General features: G+C 36.6%; 1 protein-coding gene across 2 annotated transcripts in view; it reads right to left on the minus strand.

Moving 5' to 3' along the window:
- LOC106882609 (transmembrane protein 229B) overlaps nucleotides 1–9,326 on the minus strand; it is an 89,797-nt gene that overhangs the window by 3,741 nt on the left and 76,730 nt on the right. The gene's annotated exons all lie outside the window — the stretch shown is intronic.

Raw genomic sequence — 9,326 nt, forward strand, 5'->3', positions numbered from 1 at the left:
CTCTTCCGATCTAATAACAACAGATGTCTTTCAACTAAGGATGAATTAAATTAAGCTGGTGTGTGTGGAAATAAAGTCTTACGGCAGAGATACAAGATTTCACAGGCACAAAATTGTAGTTGTGGCCAATGCCAGTGTCAGTTAACTTGCACCCATGCTGGTGGCACATAAAAAGTACCCATTACACTCTTGGAGTGGTCGGCGTTAGAAAGGGCATCCAGCCATAGAAACCACGCCAAATCAGATTGGAACCTGGTACAACTCTCCAGCTTACCAGTCTCAGTCAAACTGTCTAACCCATGCCAGCATGGAAAGCAAACATTAAATGTTGCTATTGCTGTTGTTGATGATGATTGGTACAATGGGTAAATTGTCGCTATTTTATATTTTTAATATCATGCATGTGCATTGTTTGCTTTTGATTTTGTTGACTACATAGTGTACTAGGGTCAGTTGGGCACTGTCTGTGCACAAAACAGCACCATGACGCAATTCACTTAGCCAGAAATTTGGAAACATGCTATACTGCTTGGCATGCATGCCAAAAGCTCCAATACAAACATTTCAGAGTGCTTGGGTGTGCTTGGGTGTCAATCTGAGAACATGTACCGAGAGAGATAAAAATCAAACATACAATCAACATCATGGTGTTTGGAAGGATTAGTAGTGATGGCAACATTATGCCTCCATTCACCTTCCCACACAGCCTCAGACTCAACATAGAGGCCTACATCAGGTGCTTGGAGTAGGTAGTGCTGCCCTGAGTCAAGGGGGAGGCTGCTGGAAGACCCTATATCTGGCGACAAAACTTTGCACCAGACCACACAAGCAGGAGAACCTAATCATGGCTATCGGACAATTTCTGCAACCACAGCACCCCTAACATCTGGTCACCTAACTCACCAGACTGCAACCCCCTTGATTATTATGTGTGGGGCGCAGTTGAGTGAGAGACCAACAAAACTTCTTGTAACACCAAAGATGAACTGAAGGCAAGGATTATAGCAGCATTCACCAACTTAAACAAGGAGACCATCCAGAAGAGTTGCAGGAGATTCCAAAGTCGACTGGGAGCTATGGTTGAAGCCAATGGCAATTTTATTGAATAGATTTTCTCTTTAGTATTTCAAGATATTTTTATGTTATTTTAGTAAATATATCTGTTAAAATGAGATGTCAATGTTATTTTCATTTTTGCGTAATCTAGACGACAGTTTATTCACCACACCCTGTATACACACACACACACACACACACACACACACATATATATATACATTTATCAATTCATGTACAAAGGAGCCAGGACTAAGTACAAAGCCATCATAGAGAGCGATACTAAGGGAATCTACCCACTGTACAGGAGTAAATCCTGGAACAGCACGGAAAGGACCAGTAATAAGATAAATAAGGCCAACACTTGGTATGACAACAACAAATACCAGAGTGTCATGTTCACTGATGCGACCCCTGGTGGCGAACTAGCACACCTTTTTAGAAAATCATTAAGTAAGGCTAATCTATGAATTAAAGTAGTGGAGAGGCCTCGTGCCCCTTTAAAATCCCTAATCTGTAATACCTATTCCTTTGATAAGCCCCCCTGTACAGAGTACAAATGTGTTATGTGTAGGATGAACCCACAGGTTAACCATAAGGTTAGGAATGTAGCATATAGCTTATGATGTATTGAGGGAAGGTGCAGTAACATGACAACTACCTACACAGGAGAGACTGCACACAGCATAAGAGACCATATAGGTGAACATTGGTGAGAGCTCAAAGACGAGAAACATGTTCTATCAACAAGCTCAAGCAGAACATGGGGGTTCAATTAATAACAGAGGTTAAAGTACTATCGACACAGAACTGACATGACATTTAGAGTGATTACAGAAGCTACACACATAACAGACTGAGCCTCAATAGAAAACATGAATGGAACAGTAACACCCACCACCACACGACTAAAGACAGTAGGGATGTGAAGAGAGAGGAAAGAAGGAAGAAAAAACCCCCGTAAATAATACACAGATATATACAGAGTAATACACACACACAATAGACATATATGCACTTACCTGTGATGCATATGAGAAATATAGATGCATAAAAAATACATAAATAAATATATAAATAGATAAATAAACAAATATATAAATGTATCTGTTACATAACTGTGATAAATGGAAGACAGAGGTAGATAAAATAAATAAACAAAACTATATAAAGGGCATAGATACATACAAAGTGAACCCATACACACACACAAAACCACATGGACGGCCATATGCTACCAACAACACAACTAACATGGTCAGCAGCAGCAGCTGTGCTGATGATGGCAACACCGTGGAAGAACACACATGTTTTTCTTTCTGTTTTTTCTTTCCTCGGGTCTTAGGACAGCAGCAGCACAATGGGGTAAGAGGTCGGGGCTGAGGGGAAGGCCACACGGCTGCTAAAAACTATGACACACACACACACAAACAAGGACACAAACGCATGTGCACATATAGATACACATCTTAGAAGAAAAGAATGGAGTGAATGGAGCAAGAACACACACACGAAAACAAAAAGTGTCACTGAAGAGGTCACAGATGTGTGACAAAAGATTTCTGGACAATGGACAAACGTCAAAATAATAAAAAATAATATAATAACAGTAATAAACAAGTGAAGAAAAAAAAATATAGTGTGTGTGTTTATTTGACAAAACAATAATAATAATAAATAAAATAACCATCCCAAATACGACAATATATATATATATATATATATATATATATATATATATATATATAAAAGTAAATAAATGGAGTTGAACGCAGATGTTATTCCAATTCTTCTACTATAGCCTCGGGCTGACCAAAGCCTTGTGAGTGGAATTGGTTGACAGAAACTGAAGGAAGCCTGTTGTATATATATATTTATGTGTGTATGTGGTGTGAGAGAGAGAGAGAGAGAGAGAGAGAGAGAGAGAAAGAGAGAGACTTTGTGTCTGTCTTTGTCTCCTACCACCACTTGACAACTGGTGTTGGTTTGCTTACGTCCTTGTAATTTAAGCAGTTCTGCAAAAAGAGACCAATAGAATAAATACAAGAGTTAATAAAAAGAAACAAAACATTAGTCCAGGGTTGATTTATTTGACTAAAACTTCTTCAAGGCACTTTTAGTTTAATGTCTATCATTTCATTTCATATTTCTACACTTTTTCAAATGTGTTTCAAGGTGCCAAGCAGTGGGACTGAACCTGCCATGCCTTTCTTACTTGTTTCAGTCATTGGATTGCAGCCATGCTGGGGCACCACCTTGAATAAATCTACCTCATTACTAAGGTAATTTTTTTTAAACCTTAAAAATTGCTTGATTTTAACCTTATTTTCACACATTTTTAACCTTATTTTCTAACTTTATTGACAGATTTAAACCTCATTTTAACCTTATTATTACTAATATATCCATAAACATTAAGGAGTTCGCTCTTGTTTTGATTACTTTATGATATATGAGTATTATTAATGCAATTTTAAAAAATAACTATTGTGGAAATTTATTATACTACAATATGATATAATGTTTTATATTTTGTAAGCAAAAACTGTCTTTTGTAAGGAATTTTTCAGCATCAAAAAACTGCATTCTACAAAAGCTGATATCACTTGACATAGTATCAGATCTGTTTATTCCATGGGTGAAATTTTGGGGTTCGTTAGTTGAATTATTGAATTAATTTGGTTTTTATTGAATTAATTTGGTTTTTATTGAATCTAAAATCAATGTAATTCATGATGCAACATGGGTCTTTGTTGAATTTCAATTGTTTGAGGCTTTTGTAAGCATCATAGTTGGTGAAAGCTGTTGACTGCAGCTTTCAAAATCAATTCTTTCAACTGCAGATTGTTTGAACATATTTGGATGAGGTTAGTCCTGATCTCAGGATTTCACACAGCTTCTTTCATTCTCTGCACCAAAATGTCTTCATCTTCCAAACTTTCTACAATTTTTGTAACCTTTGCAAAGTTCTTGCATAGTAATTTCAGGCATCCAACCAGCTGCCCCACCAGGTCACAAGTGGCTGAGGCAGATATCTGAGTGTTTTGAATTGCTCCCAGCAGTGTTTGTCTTTTATAGTAGCAGCCTTCATGGGGTAATCAGACAATCCACTGCAGGATAGAAAGCCTTTAATTTTAGAGCACAGTTGTGCAATAGGTAAGAGAAGCAGGTTACATGGAAGAGATTAGGATACTTGCAATGTTTCTCCAGCAGCTACCATATACCAAGTATAGTTGGAGAAAATTTTCTCCTGGAACCACCATACTTCTTAACAAATCATCAATGATCTGAGCGATGACTGTGGCAGTTAGAGCTGATTTGAGTGGCAAACATTCAATTAAGAATGTTCTTTGAGGATTTCAAGCTGAACCAACGAGTACATTTTGACAATTTTTTTTGTCATTGATCTCACTTTCATCAGCAATTAAAAATACATTTTGATCAGCCAAGCAGCTCTTGCAATTTTCAACCATATTTGCACTAAACATATCAACATATTTTTGGCATGTAGATGGAGATGGCAGTGGCTTATTGAGAGAATCAAACAAACTTCTCACACTTGTATTAATGAACTTGTGCAAAGGAATGCTAGCCTCAAGAAATACTTTGGTCAACATTGCACCCCAAGATTTATTATTTTTGGTAAATTCAAATGATTTGATCGGTGGCTGTACAATTTTAGTAGTCTTTTTAAGATGGTTTTGATATTTTTGCTCATTTTATGCGACTCAACAAAATGTCTTTTATTGCATTTGACATCAACAAGGCACAGTCTTCAGTGTTATTGATTCAATACAAATTCTTTTGAAATTTTCTCTGTAAATTCAAGAGCTTTTGCCTTTTGACTTGTTTTTGGTTTTGACATCTGAGTTAAGAATAAGAAAATCATGAAATATATATCAAAATATTATTGAGAAACAGCTAGCATACTGTACATTTACATATAGTGAAAAGACTAGCAAGGAAAAGTACTTACTTTCAAAGATAAATTTAAAATTCCTAAGTAACATCATCATCATCATCATCATCGTTTAACGTCCGCTTTCCATGCTAGCATGGGTTGGACGATTTGACTGAGGACTGGTGAAACCGGATGGCAACACCAGGCTCCAGTCTGATTTGGCAGAGTTTCTACAGCTGGATGCCCTTCCTAACGCCAACTAACAGGTGTAAAGAATTAAAACTATAAGTATATACACTTACAATTGGATGATAATAAATGATTTTGTTCTTAAAGAGGCCTGTTTCATGAATCGGAAAAAAAGATGCAAATAATCACTATTAGTGTTTGGTACTGATCACCAATAACTAATATTGGTAAAAGCACCTTGAAGTCAGAAATCTGTCTTATAGAAAAACTAAACAGACATGCTAGACTTTTGTTTATGTTCAAATGACTGGACGCACATGGTGTTAAATAATTTAACATTGAAGGGTAGGACAAGCCATAGAGAGTGCTAAAAATAGCTCCAAAGCTGTAGTCCAATACGACAGCTCCTCTAAAAGCTAGTAGGAAGAAATAGGTATGAAATTAGGTTTAATCAATATATAAAAATATATATCAATGAATTTATTTATTCTTTTCAGTAGCTAATCAAAATAAAATTTTCTTTTTAGTGAATTTCATTTTTTTAACCTTCTTTTAACTTTATTGCATGATTTTAACTTTATTAACTTTAAGAAGTGATTAATTACAATGATTAATTGTAAAAAAAAAAAGTTTTCATCTTTAGTTTTAACCTTCAAACAAATGTTTTTATGAATTTTAACTTTTTGGTAAAACAATGCATTACTCGTTAGTTATTTCTTAAGTTTGGCAACTTATTCTCTTGGCCCCTTCCGCCAAATGGCTAAACTACAAGGACATAAACAAACCAACTCCAGCTGTCAAGTGGTTGGGGTGGGACATGGATGAATGGAAACAACACATACACACATTCTTTCAGTTCAGTCAATCAAATCCTCTCATATGGCTTTGCTCAGCCCAGGGCTATCATGAGAGACACTTGCTAAAGGTGTCATGTAGTGCAACTGACAAATTGTTAAAAATGAGAACAATGTTAGAAGCTTATATCGTAAAAGGTGGTGGATTAGCAGAAATGAAAAAGTGATAGGCAAAATGCCTTGCTGTATTTAAGTACGACCACATTAGTGTTCTTTTTTGGTTCAAATCCAACAGAGGCCAACTTTAGTTTCATCATTCTGGTATCAATAAGAGAAAGTACCAACCATGTACTGGGAATAGATTATTGTAGTCACTCTTCCCCTTCCCTTACACTCTTGCCTTTTTCTAGCCTACTCTCTCACTTACCATGATAATAATATTGGTTTCAAATTTTGGTGCAAGGCCGGCAATTTTGGGGGAGAGGCAAGTCAATTGCATTGATCCCCATTAATCAACTGGTACCTATTTTATCAACCCCGAAAGGATGAAAGGCAAAGTTGACCTTGGCAGAATTTGAACTCAGAATGTAAAGACAGATGAAATGGCTCTAAGCATTTTGCCCAGCATGCTTACAATTTTGCCAGCTTACCACCTTCATAATAATAACAATATTAATAACAATAATTTCAGACTAACAGAAGCTAGAAAGCCTGATTTAGTAGTTGTAGACAAAGAGAATAGAAACTGCCAGGTAATTGGCTTTACTGTCCCAAACAATAAGAAAATTAATATGAGAGGTATAGATAAAATAACAAAGTACCAGGGTCTAGCTATTGAATTACAGAGCCTATGGATAGTGTGGGTAAAATGTATCCCTGTAGTTATAGGTGCATTAGGAACTATCTCTAAAGATTTGAACAGATCGATGGAGGAAATAGGCATAAAACTTAGTTTATTGCAGCTCCAGAAAACAGTATGATTAGGAACAGCTAGGATAATTAGGAAGGTTCTTGACATCTAAGGTTACTTGTTGTAGCTTGATGTTAGGAATTTTTTCCCAACAGTCTAATCTGTTGTGCATATATGAAATAATAATAATAATAATAATAATAATAATAATAATCTCATCCACTGCCAATAATCTTAATATCTACTTTCTGAGGAAAAACAGCCAACTCTGCTCAGACACGCTATCCATATATCAACAACAAATGTGTAGCAGACACATCTATTACCATAGCAACAAAGTATAGCATGCTGTTAAAAAAAAAAATCTCCAATTGTTAGAGACAGAGAGAAAATTATTTTTAAGCCCAGATCAGTCCTTATCCATTAGTGCTTTGGCTAAAGATATGCAAACACTGACCATATTTCCTTCATCATCGTTATCATTGTTTAACGTTCGTTTTTTATGCCGGGCATGGGTTGGATAATTTGACAGGAGCTGGCAAGCAGGAGAACTGCATCAGGTTCCAGTGTGATTTGGCTTGGTTTCTATGACTGGAAGCCCTTCCTAACGCCAACCTCTTTACAGAGTGCACTGGGTGCTTATTACATGGTGCTGGCATGGGTGCTACTACGTGACACTAGCACAGCTTTTTACGTGGCACCAGTTTGCAGGCCAGTCCTCCTTAGAAATTCAACCAAGCACAAGTAAATGGCAGAAGTAGCTCATGATTCTCTAAGACTCTCCTTATTTCTAAATAACATACCTAAGACTATATTACAACAAAACCTCAATTAATGTTCTTGAAAACTACTGAAACATCTAGAAACTCACAGTCGCACCCTCCAAACACTTTTAAGATAATAAATGTCAATATGATGTTACATACTGTCAGTTAAAGTTATAATAAAATTAGAAACCTAGTTTAATTAAGATATATTGTTATTAATAAATCATGACACAGATTAAACAAATCAACTTTTAATAATGAGTACTACTGAGTAATGAATAATTCATTGCATTGCTTGTGTGAAGTATTGAACCTATGACCTCTTGTTGTGAACTTCCAGCACTTCACCATGATCTAGTGTCAAAAATAAGTGTTTTATGGCTATTTCAACAATTTGGCGTATGATTCAGTAATTAGAAATAAGTGTTTGGTATATTTTTCACTAGGAAATTTAGGTCATGGTTTTATTATGCTATGTGCTCTCTGTCATCACTTTTCAGGCAACTAAAGTCATTACACACACACAAACTCATGCCACTACCACCACACACACATCCATACAGAACTCACCACTACCCTCTCACACACACATACACACACACACACACACACACACACACAAATATCACATGTATGCATGCACACACACCACACCAATGCACACACTGTACAACCCAATCCTTCCATCATCACATTGTACACAACAACTTGCCCTTTCAAATTGTTCAACTATGCAGTCACCTGCTCTGTTAGAAATAGCAGCTAAATCTGCCATTTTTAAAAAAGGAAGGGCACATTAGATAACGATGTCCTAGACATTAGGCCTGAAACAGCAGTGTTAGTAGGAGTGTCAATAAGAGATTTGCTTAATGTAGAACTGACTGACTGACCAGGAACTAAACAACCTTGTGCAAGACCTTCCATTTCTCCATCACACAGTACAGCATACATATCCCACTTCCTGTCAACTATGACTGCAAGAGAGTGCACTGTATTAAAGCATTCAGGTGTTAAACTGCACATTAATCTTTAAACAAGGCTCAAGGGTCAAAACTAGTCAATTACATCGACACCCCCACCCCACCCCCAGTGTTTCACTGGTACTTAATTTATCGACCCTGAAAGGATGAAAGGCAAAGTCAACCTTGGCAGAATTTGAACTCAGAACATAAAGCAGGACGAAATGCTGCTAAGCATTTTGCTTGGTGTGGTAACAATTTTGCCAGCTCACCACCTTAATAATAATAATAATCATCATCAGCAGCATCATCACTTATCTGTTTTCCATGCTGGGTATGGGTTGGGTGGTTTGACTGAAAACTGGTAAGCCAGGGAATTGCACCAGATTCTAATTTGATTTGGCATGGTTTCTATGGCCGGATGCCCTTCCTAATGCCAACCACTCCAAGAGTGTAGTGGGTGCTTTATAATAATAATAATAATAATAATAATAATGGTTTCAAATTTTGCTACAAGAGTAACTATTTTGGAGGAAGGGACTTAGTCGATCACATTGACCCCAGTTTTCAACTGGTACTTATTTTATCAACCCCAAAAGGATGAAAGGCAAAGTCGGCCTCAGCAGAACATAAGGACAGATGAAAAGCCACTAAGCATTTCGCCTGGCTTGCTGCCTTATACAATAATAATAATAATAATGGTTTCAAATTTTGGCACAGGATCAGCAATTTTGGGGTAGAGGTAAGTCG

This window comes from Octopus bimaculoides, chromosome 11 (genome assembly GCF_001194135.2).
Source record: "Octopus bimaculoides isolate UCB-OBI-ISO-001 chromosome 11, ASM119413v2, whole genome shotgun sequence".
Classification (NCBI taxonomy): Eukaryota; Metazoa; Mollusca; class Cephalopoda; order Octopoda; family Octopodidae; genus Octopus; species Octopus bimaculoides.